This window comes from Spermophilus citellus (assembly GCF_964194105.1).
Source record: "Spermophilus citellus genome assembly, chromosome: 9".
NCBI lineage: Eukaryota > Metazoa > Chordata > Mammalia > Rodentia > Sciuridae > Spermophilus > Spermophilus citellus.
Window position 1 is genome coordinate 116864713 of NC_138191.1, and position 13929 is coordinate 116878641.

At 46.6% G+C, this 13929-nt stretch overlaps 1 long non-coding RNA gene across 5 annotated transcripts in view; it reads left to right on the top strand.

Moving 5' to 3' along the window:
* LOC308655221 overlaps positions 1-13929 on the top strand; it is a 29034-nt gene that overhangs the window by 5778 nt on the left and 9327 nt on the right. For 3 of the 5 annotated variants that reach the window (XR_014023421.1, XR_014023422.1, XR_014023423.1), the window contains exon 2: positions 6042-6134. This is a non-coding gene — a long non-coding RNA (uncharacterized lncRNA). Of the gene's footprint in view, positions 1-6041; positions 6135-12028; positions 12653-13929 lie in introns of those variants that run through there. The other 2 variants (XR_014023424.1, XR_014023425.1) reach the window with 2 other exon arrangements.

The window sequence follows — 13929 nt, forward strand, 5'->3', positions numbered from 1 at the left end:
CTGGGTGCTGTGGCACATGCCCATGGTCCCAGCTATTCAGACGGTGGCGGCAGGGGGATCTTGTGAGCGCAGGAGTTCTGGGCCAGCCTAGCGAGACCCAGGTCTAAAAATATCTGGCAGGCCAGGCCCAGTGGCACATGTTTGTAATCCCAGCAACTCGAGAGGCTGAGGCTGGAGGATTGCATGTTCAAGGCCAGCCTCAGCAACTTAGCGAGATCCTGTCTTAAATAAAAACTAAAAAGGGCAGGGATGAAGCTAAGTGGCCAAGTGTCCCTCGGTTCAGTCGCTAGAACCAAATAAATTAAATCAGTGTCTGGCTGAGAAGAGGGAGTGGTGAGATAACTGAGCAAGAGTGACCAGGGGAGTTGGGGGGTGGGGGGTCAGGGGAGAGCCATGTCCAGAAGCCCAACCAAGAGATTCAAGAAGCAGGGAGAGGGCCGGGGTGTGGCTCAGGGGAACAGGGTGTGCTTCCAGGAGGCCCTGGGTTCAACCCCCGGCACCAAAACACGGATGAGCTGTAGGTCTGCCGCGACAGGTATCGTGAGATGTGAACAGATCCCCACTAGACTCGGTGACGTGGGGGTGGGGCAAGCTTGGCGGGGAAGTCCGCGGAAGAGTGTGGAGTTGGCCTCTGATAGCTACAGCGACCATCGAGGAGAGACAGAAGCAAGAGGAGGAGGCGAACCTGAAACGAGTTACAGACAGGGACTTCCCTCCGAGGGTCCCTATGTCTCCAACAGAGCAAGAGCAGGTCACGGCTGAAGTGGGCCTGGAGAGGGAGGGACGCAGGGTGGAGGCTTGGGTGTGACACGGCAGCGGTGCAGGGAGACCTCTGAGGTTGCCGACCACGGCCAGGCTGCCTAGGGGCACTTTAACTGCCACACATGCAGGTGCCAAGTGCGGGCTTTCTCCCACTCACGGGATCCACTCCATTGTACAGATGAGAAAGTCCAGGCTCAGAAAGGCTCTCGGGCTTGCCCAAGGTGCACAGCTGTAAGGGACAGAGCAAGGAGCTGGGGCCCACACCCTAGGAGCCTGATCACCACTGTCCTGGGACTAGGTCGGCTGTCACACTTGGTAGTGCTCCGTGGCCATCAGTTGTAGTCAGAAGTGGGGAAGGCAGAAGAGAGGTCACAGCTTCCCCTTTCTTGTAGTATTTCTGGGCCACTGGTGTTTGGGGCCAGCTGGGCCAGAGGCCCCTGAGTGCTGGTTCCTTGGAAATCTTCCTGCCATGCAGTGACCCCTGCACCTAGGAGTGCCAGGATGTTTGGGGTCCGGGCTCCTCGTCTCATGATTCCCCGCCATCCTTCAATCAGCCGCATCTTCACTAAAGCCTGTGGCCCGGGCGCCCCAAGCTTGGTGTTATCGCCCTCCAACATCTTCAGAGCTGCTCTCACATGACATTTCCTGGAAGCCTTGATTGTTCCAAACAGAGATATTAATAAATAGTTGAGTCCTGAAAAAGTGCAAGAGGTTCTTCCGGGCCTGCAAGCACATCTCACACCTTCCCTTTTGACCCCTGAGCAGACAGTAATGGAATCTCCAAGGCTGGGTAAACACCAGGGAAAAAGCACCCTCGCCCGCCGTACAGGGGATGGAACCCAGGGGTGCTCTACACTTTACCACTGAGCTACATCCCCAGCCCTTTTAAACCGTTTTGAGACATGGTCTCACTTAATTGTCACAGTCTGGCCTTGAATTTGCAAGTCTCCTGCTTTAGCTTCTAGAGTAGCTGGGATTATGGGGGTGCACTACCGGCGAGAGTCCCCCCTTAAGAACCGGCTCCTCACGAAACCCCAGGCTGTGACCTGTTGTGCTGTAATGGAGAACCTCAGAAGATGTTCATGTCCTGAGCCCTGGAATCTGTGAACGTGACCTTATTTGGAAAAAGGAATCCTTGCATAGTTCTCAAGTTAAGGATCTCGAGATGAGATCATCCTAGATTATGAGTGGGCCTTAAGTCTACTGACGGGGGTCTATATGAGATTCACACAGGACATCGACAGACGTGGCCACAGAGGCACAGGCTGGAGTTCTGTGGCCACAAGTCTAGGGACACCCAGAGCCACCAGCAGCTGGAAGAGAGAGACTAGGAACAGATTTTCTCCCAGAGCTGCGAGGTGGAGAGCAGCCCAGCCCAGCCAACACCTTGACTTTGGACTTCTGGCCCAACACACTTGAGTTGGTTCAACAGCCAAGTCCCGGGCAGTTTGCTACAGCAGCCCTAGGAAACCAACACGGTTGGTTTCAAGGATGCACAGGGCCTGAGATCTAGCATCAATTGGAATGTGCCAAAATCAAGGCCAAGTGTAGATCCAGCCAGCACAAAGCAGCCCACACTGGCAAAAGCAGAACAAACTGGCTCAGGCTGTATCAAATCATCTTAAGTGGCTGCAACACTCCTCACCCTGCAGTGATGGGCGGACTGGAGGTAGGAAGCAGCTTCCAGCCCTGGCTCGGCACACCTGCAAGCTGGGGCGTGTTTTTAAACTCTCAATGCCTCGGTTTCTCCTCAGTAAAATGAACGATTCGTGAGGATTATGTGAGTTCACAGATGGAAGGCACCTGGAACGGGCGACTCTCAGCACAAAATAAGAGTCCGCTATTATCAAAGGCACCCAAATGGAAGCAGACACAGCCCCACTCTGACTGCCGTGGACTCAAGTGTGTTTCAGAGGCCCCCCAGGGAAATTTAGCTAAAATAGTAGGAACCGGCACAAACCTCCTGAGTCAACGCCTTAAAACCAGATTTAACCAGTCAAAACAGTCTGGAAGGGGAGCCTGCTGTCATGGGCACTCTGCAGCCTCAGTGCATATCAGTTTGAGAAGCAGCAAACAGCCTCCCCGCTCCCCCCAGGAGCACCCTGGGAGCCACTAGGGGAGCAGACAGATGCACTTCCCTGTCGGAAACAGAACCGGCAGTGTGATTGCTGCTTAAAGAAACACTCAGATTCCTCTGTCAGCTCAAGGCTCAAATAGCAGAGCCCAGCTTCACACCAATTAAACAAGAGACGGGTCATTCAGTCCAGGATCCTGAGGGTCTCGGAAAACCTGGGGGAAGAAGCAGAGCCAGAGGCTGAGAGCATCTAGGTGACCAGAGACCTCCCCCTGGCCCAGGAGAGGAAGTCCAGGAGCTCAGTGGCACCTGGGCTGGGAGGCAGGTGGGGACCAGAGGCAGAGGCAGCAGAGGGCCACCTCCTCCAGTGGACACAAGGACACTTGGAATCTTGGCCCTTTCCCCAGGGGTGTGCCCTCCACAGAGCACCAGGGACACCCCAACATCACTGCTGCGTCCTGGTGAGGGCAGAGGCTGTGGAGCCGCAGGGCAGTCCTGGCTGGGTGGACAGCAGTCCCCTTGCAGTCACCACCAGAAGCAGGGAAGGTAAGGACAGTCCCCGGGAAATCGTCTCCCCTGACATCACCACGGAGGCGTTTAGGTCAAGGCCAGGGCCCTCAGTTACCAGTCCTGGCTCTGCCTCTGACACGCTGCAGTGTGACCTTGGGCAGGTCACCATCCCTCCTGGGCCTCACTAACCCATATCTGAAATGGCGAAGTGTCCCCCATGGTCACCAAGGGTGTGAAGCACATAGAAATCCAAGAGATCCTTCAGTTTGACCCTCTCGCGTGCAACCGAAGGGATAGTCATAGAAAGGACCACAGTGACAGGGGAAGACAGGGAGCTGTCCTTGTCATTTATTGTCCATCTACTGTGGACGATGAAGTCCCTTTCCTGCACAGCACAGATGTCACGGCCTCCCCCGGGGCCTGGGTGTTGGACACGGGTCTCTCATTCCTCCCTGCCGGCCCCATAGGGATCATCATCCCCGGTTCACAGGCGAGAAACAGTTCCAGAGGGAAGACGCAGCTATTTGCATCCTGGTCTCTAGGGCAGAAGGGGGGAGGGCAAATGCCAGAGATCACCCAGAACCAACCCATGGAGGCGAGAAGAGCAAGACTGCGGCTCTGGAAGAGGCTGTGGAGACAGGATCTTGTGGGTTCCTTTCAAAACAATCATTCTTATTTGATTTTTTTCATCCATTAGTATGTTCATATGGTTCAAAAAGTATAGATTTTAAAAGCTGACAATAAAAGTCTCTCCTGGGGGTGCAGCTCAGTGGTAGAGCACTTGCCCAGCAAGTCCAGGCCTCGGGGTTCCATCCCCAGCATGGCAAAGCCAAAAAAATATCATTCCCATTCTGACTCCGTCCGTGTTGCCACCCCCTACTTTTTTCTTAGCATCTCCTATATTCTTTCAGAGTTTCTTTTTTTTGGTACTAGGGATTGAACCCAGGGACACTTTACCACTAAGCTACATTCCCAGTCCTTCTTTTTATGATACAGGGTCTCACTGAGATGCTTAGGCCTCCACAAATTGCTGAAGACCTCAAACTCGTGATCCTCCTGCCTCAGCCTCCTAGGCTGCAGGACCCTAGGCATGTGCCACTGTGTGGGGCGAGCTCAGTTCTTCTTCTTGACTGAATTTGGTTGCTCGGGGTTGTAGAGCTGAGGCCCCTACTGTCTTACTGGCTAGAAGCTGGAGGCCTCCCTCAGCCCCCAGAGGGCAACCGAAGTCCTTGTCACACAGCTCCCTCCGACTTTGAGCCAGAGATGACACAATGCGTCTTTCTCATGCTTCAAATCTCTGACCTCTGCCAGGGAGAACGCCCTACTTTTAAAGGACTCACCTGATCAGGTTTTACCCACCCAGGGTCATCTCCCAATCTCTAGGGACATGGGACCTAACTTACATTAGCAAAATCCCTTTGACCATCTCGTGGAATGTCGTGGTTGAGTTCAGCCTCAGCGTATTCATAGACCCACCTACCCAGGGTAGGGGACAACCCAAGGATGAAAGCAGTAGGGGTCACCTCAGAGTTCTGCCTACACAGTCCCCTTTGTGATTTTTGGTAGACAGTGCCATCTCTCTCCATGGGGGTTTGGTCCAGTAGGAACAGCATGCCTGCCTCTCCACACGCTGCCTAAAGAATGTTATCAAGGCTGGATGTCTGCCAATCTGATAGGTGAAAAATGAACTCTCAACATATTTTAAATTTATGATTATCTGCTTTTGAATAAGACTGAGCATTTCTTCAAAAGCATAAGAGCCACTTCTAATATTTTTAATGGCTTCTCGTTTTAAGATCTTTCTAACTCCAAAATTAATTAGAAGCCCTCCTATGTTTTCTTCTAGGGTTTTCATGTCTTTTCGTTTGGTACTGGGGATTGGACCCAGGAGGACTTTACCACTGAGCTACATCCCCAGACCTTTTTATTTTATTTTTTTTATTTGGAGACAGAGCCTTGCTAAGTTTCTGAGGCTGGCCTTGAAACTGCGATCCTCCTGCTTCAGCCTCCCAAGTCACTGTGATTACAGGTGTGTGTCACTGCACCTGACTCATGGTTTCTTTTTTTTTTTTATCCACTGGTTCTTGGAGCTAGAAGCTTCTCTTATTTTTCTCAGCAATGAATGCAAAGTTGGACCCCCCAAGGCCTGGGGTCTGGGTGGAGAAAGGAGCTGTGACCACAGTGGAACCCCCTGAGTGTTGATTCTGGCGCTTCCTCCAGCACTCACGGCACCCTGGGCTGGCAGAGGGGTCCAGAGTTGAGGGGCGCCCTCCCTGCCTGGGTAGCTTGGGATCTGGGAGTTGGGCAAGCCCATGGCCAGGCTGCCAGGGACAGAACCAGGCTGGGAGCACAGGGAGCGGCTGGGGATTGAGATGGGGGCGTTCAGGAGGCTCCCCCGAAGAGCTGGTGTGTAAGCTGAGCCTAAGGATGAGGGGGAAAGGTGATAACAGTGCTGGGGAGGGAGGCACCTCAGTGCAGGGAGCAAGGACCTGGAGGTGGGAAAACCAGCCCCAAACCCAGCCCGGAGAGGGTTCAGCAGACCACCCGTCCTCAAGGATAGGAAGCAAGTAAGGCTTATCTCTGTGCCCCCTCCTCTGTGCCAGAGGAGGCATCAGCCAGTATGATAAGTGAAATGAAGCAGAGGGGAAACAGGTTTTGAATCCCAAGCTAAAGCATTTTCTCTTTATTCCGACAGTGAGAAGCCAAGACCACCAAGAAGGAAGCGTGGGCGGGTTGTCTTGGCAGAACCTGGGCATTCTCTGCGCACCACTGCCCCCTTGTGGCTAAGGTAGGAATTCTCCATGACCCGCCTCCAGTGTCAGGTCTAAGCAGAGGAAATTCCAGAACTAAAGGGGAAAGGGAGGGCGAGTCCGTCTCTGGGAACTGAAAGACCACGAAGTCCTGAGTCCAGTGGACACTCATATATTCAGAGCTGGATGTAAATATGAAAAAAAATCAAGTCTCAAAGAGTACTGTCAGGGAGTGAAGATCTATTGATAAGACAGCCCTGTCTGCAGCCTGGCTTGTTGCTTCCTGGTTGAAAGATTCTGGGCAGTTGGTTACTGTTCCATCTCTATAGACTGCAGCCGGGAGTCTGGCTGACTTCTCTTTTCTGGGAAGGCCAGTGTTATTCAGATGGGTCCTCCCACTGAAAGCAGTTAAACGTGCTGAGATACTGGCATAGCCAGAGGTTAGGAGTTACCAGACCAGAACTGAAAACATCAACCTAGATAAGCCAAGCAGGAAATTCACTTTTACTCTGAGGACATTTCTGAATCTGGCCAATAGGAACCAGTGTTTGGATGGGTCCCTTGGGCAAAGGGCACAGGTACACATCCAGAGCAAAGAGAGGCAGATCAAACAGAAGACCCTCCCCAATAGGCTGGGATTCCAAAGAACCACACTCTCAGAAGTAAACCAGCCCCCAGAATGACCTAGCTTGTATCTCCTGGGTGCTCTGTGTTTTTAAGCCTTGAACCTGGATCAAGATGTTCCCAGACTGTTTGTGCCTCAGGCTCCTGGAAGAAGGAATGGAAATCCTCCTTGGAGGTGAGTTCCTTCAGTGTGGGCTCCACCCTAGTCACACAATGGCAAGCACATGGTGAAGACAGTGAAGCTCACAGAGAAGGGGAACAGACCCCATGGCAAGAACAAGAAGAAGCAAGAGACAATAAAACCCATAAAAGACTGAAACATGAATTATTTCACATAGACATTAAAATGGCGATTCTTCTTCTTTTTCTTCTTTTTTTAAAAAATATTTTTAGTTGTAGATGGGAACACAATACTTTATTTATTTATTTTTATGTGGTGCTGAGAATCAAACCCAGTGCCTCACACATGCAAGGCAAGCTCTCTACCACTGAGCTACAATCCCAGCCAAAAACGGTGATAATATAATCTTAAATAAGCAAAAGACTAGCTTGAAAATATTTCATGAAACAGGGAAATGATAAAAAGTGTGAAACATGGGAAACTATAAAAAGTAACAATAGGGCTGAGGATATACCTCAATTGGTAGAGTGCTTGCCTTGTATGCACAAGGCCCTGGGTTCAATCCCCAGCAACACACACACACATACACACACACACACACACACACACAGTAACAGTAGAAAAGAGATTTTAACTTCCAAAAATGAACAATATAATAATTAGAAAATCAAAAGGAAGTTTAAAGCAGATTGGATATAGCTGAAAAGAGAATTGGTGAACTGGAAGAAAAGCCAGAAGAAATGATCCAAAACGAGCATGAGAGACAGGAGGAATAAAAAAATAATACAGAAGAAAGCATAAAAGACCTGGAGAATAAATGAGAATCATCTAACATTTACTTAACTGGAACTTTAGAAAGAGAGAACACATGGGAAAGACATGATATTTGAAGGATTAGTAACTGAAAATTTCCCAGAACTGATACACCATCAATCTACAGGTTCAAAAACCCAAGCAAATTCCAAGACACACACACACACACACACACACACACACACACATTTGTATTTATAAGTATATTTAATTTACATTCAGAAAGACCTACATACTGTATGGTTCCAACTATGTGACATTCTGGAAAAGGCAAAACCATGAAAAGGGTAAAAAGATCAGCGGCCATCAGGGGCTGGGGGTGGGAGGACGGATAGGTGAGTGCACGGAGCTCTTAGGATAGTGAAAGCGTTTAGTTTGACACAGTAATGGTATATACATGTTATACATTTGTCAAAAGCCATAGAATGTACAAAATGAAGAGTGGTTCTTTGAAAAGATTAATAAAGTGGCGGGGTGTGGTGGCACCACCTGTAATCTCAGCCACCTGGAAGGCTGTGGCAAGAGGATCCCAAGTTCAAAGCCAGTCTTAGCAACTTAGTGAAGACCTTAGCACCTTAGTGAGGCCCTGTCTCAAAATAAAAAATAAAATGGGCTGGGGATGTGCTCAGTGGTTAAGTGCCCCAGAGTTCAATCCCTAGTACAAAAAAAGAAAAAGAAAAGAAAAGAAAGAAAGAAAAAACCAAATTAATAAAATGGATAAACCCCTAGCAAGAATGAAGGGGGTGGGTGGACAAATGTTGCCTAATATTAGGACGAAAGAAAGAATATCACTCCCGGGGCGGGGGCTGGGGCTCAGTGGTAGAGCACTTGCCTAGCATGGGTGAACCATTGGCTTTAATTCTCAGCACTGCATATAAATAAATGAATAAAATAAAGGCCCATCAACATCTAAAAATTTAAAAAAAATTTTTTTTTAGTTGTCAATGGACCTTTATTTATTTTTATGTGGTGCTGAGACTCAAACCCAGGGCCTCACACATGCTAGGCAATCGCTCTACCACTGAGCCACAACCTCAGTTCCTAAAAACTTTTTTTAAAAAGAAAGATTCTACACATAAAATCAATATGAACTACTTTAGGTCAATAGATTTAACAAATTCCTTGAAAGAAACAACTTATCAAAACTAACAGAAAGAAATAGAAAATCTAAATAAGCTCTACATCAACTGAAGAAATTGAACTTGGAATTAAGAAAAATTTCTAACAAAGATTACTCCAGGGCTGGGGATGTGGCTCAAGCGGTAGCGCTCACCTGGCGTGCGTGCGGCCCGGGTTCAATCCTCAGCGCCACATACCAACAAAGATGTTGTGTCCGCCGAGAACTAAAAAATAAATACTAAAAAATTCTCTCTCTCTCTTAAAAAATCCATTAAAAAAAGATTACTCCAGTTCAGGTGGCTTTAAGGAAAAAATAACACCAACTTCTACAAACTCCTTCACAGTGTGAGGGAAGAAAGATCACTTCCCAGTATACTTTATGAGGTCAGCATAAGCCTAACACCAAATCAGGTAAAGATGTTGTTTTTAAAAACCACAAAGCAATATCCTTTATAAACATAGTTGCAGAAATCCCTAACAAAATATTAGCAAATCAAATTAGTTACATATAAAAAGGACAGAAATATCATGAGCAAGTGGAGTTTACCCTAGAAATTTAAGATTCGTTTAATGGTCAAAAATCAATTATTGTAATTTACTATCAAAAAAGTCAAAATAATCTCAAATGAATCCATAAAAAAAGTGAAGTCAGGCAGATTGCAAATTCAAGGCCAGCCTGTGTGACTTAGCAAGAACTAACCAATTTAGAGAAACCCTGTCTCAAAAAAAAAATAGTTCTGGGATGTAGCTCAGTGGTAAATTGCCTCTGGGCAAAGTCCCAGTTCCTCCAGATAAATAAATAAATAAATAAATAAATAAATAAAATTTAAAAATAAATAAAAGGGGCTAGGAGTGTAGCTTAGTGACTACTAAGTACTGAATCTCAGTACAAAAAAAAAAAAAACACCCACTCATTATTTAGAAAGCAAAACAAAACATACACACACATACACACACACACACACACACATACACAGACACACACACTCGGCCCTAACAAGCTAGGAATAGAAAATAACTTCTAATAAAAGACATTCATGAAACATTTATAGCTAACATCATATTTAATTAATAGAGAAACACTGAACAGGTTCTCACTAAGATTCCCTAAGGCAAATATTTTTCTTATCCCTTCTATTCAGCATTATTTTGGAAAGTGCGGCCAGTTCCATAGTTGAGAAAAAGACATAAAAGATATAAATGCAGGGTGGGGGTGGGGGGACAGTGTGAAATTGTCATTTTTCCACATCACATGATTGGGTAGATAGTAAATATGTGGATTCTACTCCCTCCATCTGTGTCCTGCCCCCCCCAAAAAAAAACTCCTACTAAAATTAAAAGTGAATTCATCAGGGTCACAGATACAAAATTAACATACAAACCCCAAACTTTTTGTATTCATACCACAATCAACTGGAAGGTAAAATTAAAATACTGTTTATAATAGTAAATACAGAGTCAGTGGGTTTTTAACTGTCTTCTAACAAGGGGCCAAGTTAATTCAGTGGGGGAAAGAAAACACTTCATAAACCATGCTGGAGACATCGAGTATTCACTTGAAAAAAAAGTAAATGTTGGAGCTGGAGGCGCGGATCCGTGGTAAGATGCTTGCCTAGCATGCACAGTATTATTTACTATGTTATTTATTTATATTATTTACTATTATGTTCTATTATTTAATATATTATTTATTGTATAAATAATAATAATTTCAATTCCTATTTCTTCCACAAATAAAAAATTAATTTGCCATATAAACCCAAATGAAGGGGGCTGGGCTTGTGGCTCAGTGGTAGAGTGCTTGCCTAGCATGCGTGAGGCACTGGGTTCAATCCTCAGCACCACATAAAAATAAACGGATAGAATGGGGGCATTCTGTCCATCTACAACTGAAAAAAAATTTTTTTTTAATAAAACCCAGGGCTGGGATTGTGGCTCAGCGGTAGAGTGCTTACCTAGAATGGGCAGGACCCAGGTTCAATCCTCAGCACCACATAAAAATAAAGGCATTGTGTTGTGACAATCTACATCCAAAAAATATATAAATAAAAATAAATAAATAAAATAAAACCCAAATGAAAAAAGTTAAAACCCCAAAACACACAAGAAGAAAACACAAAGGATATCTTTACGACCTTGAGGTTGGTGAAAGTTTCTTAGAACCCAAAAAGGACTGTCTGTAAGAGAAAAATATTACACACTGAACTTCATCACAATAAAAACTGTGTTCTCTCAAGAGATACCTTTAGCCAGGTGTAAATGTCGCACAGCCGTAATCCCAGCAACTCAGGAGGCTGAGGCAGGAGGATTGCAAGATCAAGGCCAGCCTCAGCAACTTAGCAAAGCCCTCAGCAACTGAGTGACCCTGTCTCAAAATAAAAAGTAAAAAGATGGGGTATGGGATGTATCTCAGCTTCCCTGTTCAACCCCCAGGAGAGAGAGGGGGTAGGGGGTGGAGAGAAAGAGGAGACAGACACCTTTTAAGAAAGTGAAGAGGCAAAGTATAGGCTTGGAAGAATGCACATGGTCCATCTGACAAAGAGCTTGTTTTCAGAGCATACACAGAGCTGTGCGATATAAAAAAGATGATCCAATTAGAAACGGATGAAAGACTGTGGTCGACTTGCACTGGGGCCCCTTGGGTAAGCTCTCACAGCCAAAAAACAGAGCCGCTGGCTGTGAACCTAGCAAAATCATAGATAAGGCCGAGGGTTAGGAAGGAAGAGTTCTCACGCACGTTGGCCCGAGAGGAGCTGTCTCGAGAGTCTGCCAGAGCACAGCTTTGCATGAAAGCCACCACAGCCTCACGCAAAGAGTACTTCTGGCCCAGCGCTGGGGCACACGCCTGTAATCCCAGCAGCTGGGGAGGCTGAGACAGGAGGATGGCAGGTTCAAAGCCAGCCTCAGCAACTCCGCGAGACCCTGTCTCAAAATACAAAATAAAAAGGGCTGGGATGCAGCACCGTGGTTAAGCACCTGGGTTCAATCCCCAGTATAATAATAATAATACTTCTTGATGGACGTCTGCCCAGCAACTGTCCAACCTCAGATGGGTGCCATCTTGGTCACTGAGCCATGTGGCCATCACACATTTTATGGAATCCTCCTTTCTCCGTTTGTCTTTAGAAACCTCCCCTTTCCTCAGCCTGCTTGAGTATGGCCCTGGTTCCTGCGGCACCCGCATTCCCTTTGCAAAGCTTTGGGCTTTTCGATTAAACTCCAGTGCTCATTAGAGAATCTCTCTTTGGTTGTCAGTTAGGTTGACAACCCCAGTGAACCACGCACCTTGTATCCCTCACCTTGGGTGGTCGCTTCCCTTGTGACTCTGGACTTGGTCGTTGGATTTACCTAAGTTTGTGGGACTTGGCTAAGAACTCAAGGACTCAACGAGTAAGCTCCTTCACCTGGTATGTTGTCTTCAGAGCCACCGTGTAACCTGATCTGATGACCCTGATGGGGGACTTCAAAGTCGGGGACACCTGGCCAGCCTCCAGCTGTTGGAGCCATCACAACTAAGACACCAGAGGTGTGCGTTAGGTTGTCTTCGATTTCAGCTGCTCTTGAACCTCCAGATGACTACAGCCGACATCACTCAGAGCAAAGGCCTGGCCCAGATGTCCCCAGTTCAGATCCTGGAACAGCATGGCAATGAATGGCTTTGTCTTAAACCACTTGTTTTTGTGCTAGTGTGTTACACAGTAGCAGATCATTGAAACAGAAGTTGGAAAGTCTTTCACACACACAAAAAAATGATTTTATGGAAGAGGCCAATAAGCATGAGAAAAGGTATTCAGCCAGTTAGTTGTTAGGAAAACGTGAATTAACTTCAAATACAATAAGATAGTATTTCATGCCACGACAATGGCTGACATTAAGAAAAGGGTTGGGGCTGGGGATGTGGCTCAAGCGGTAGCGTGCTCGCCTGGCGTGCGTGCGGCCCGGGTTCGATCCTCAGCACCACATACAAACAAAGATGTTGTGTCCGCCGATAAAATAAAAAATAAATAAATAAATAAATAAATAAATATTAAAATTCTCTCTCTCTTCTCTCTCTCTCCCTCTCTCACTCTCTCTTTAAAAAAAAAAAAAAGAAAAGGGTTAACAAATACTAAATTTGGAGTAGCTGAGACTTTCACATATAGCTGGTGGGAATGTACAAAACTAGACGAAACCCAGAAAGCTATCAGATTCTCAGAATGCTTTGCATTTATTATTTATCTAACTTATGAACTAGCAATTCCATTTGTGGATATTTACCCAAGACAGCTGGACTGATTTCAAGTTTGAGGCCAAAAATGTACAAGAGGAGAAAGAGAATAGAACACTAGGAGTCTCTGAATACATATCACCTAAATTTGTCAAGAGGAGGAGGAGGAGGAGGAGGAGGAGGAGGAACACACTGTGGTGTATGCTTGTAATCCCAATGACTTGGGAGGCTGAGGCAGGAGGATCACAAGTTTGAGGCCAGCCTCAGCAACTTAGGGAGACCCTGTCTCAAACTTAAAAATAAACAAACATAAGTCTGATGAAGCCTCTAGATTCAATTGTACACCAGTAAAGGAAATTTGAGGAGAGGGGAAACATGGGTATGCAATTGCCAAGGACAGTGGGAAAGAAACTCTTTAAGATGACCATCAAGCTGCACTAACATGAATGATAAGAAGGAAAGAAATGGGAAAGGAAGCAAAGACTAAATAAGATTTGAAGACGCATGTAAACAAACAAGCAAAACTCAGAGTGAATCCAAACAGAAACAAACCCATACGAATAAAACACAGGCGAAGCAGAAGTCAGGGGGACGGTTGCTCTTGGGGTACAGAGGGACGGGGTGATGCCCAGGAGGGGCATGTGGGGAGTTCCTGGGTGATCGACAAGCTTTGCCTTCAGACCGTGGTGGTGGGTACTGGGGCCTTTGCCTTGTGGTGGCTGGATCCACTGTACAGACATCTGCTTGTTGTGATGGCCCACATTTGTGTTAGATTTAATCATCAAATGGTTTTACAAACAGAATCATCCTGAGTACTCACTGAACAGGAAGATTCCTGGTTTTCACTCAGAGATTTTATTCTGTTTATCGGGATAATTTCTGCAAATTGTCATATTTAAGTCGCTCCCAGGTGTACTGACAGCATTCTGAGCAACACTGAGAAAGGGGT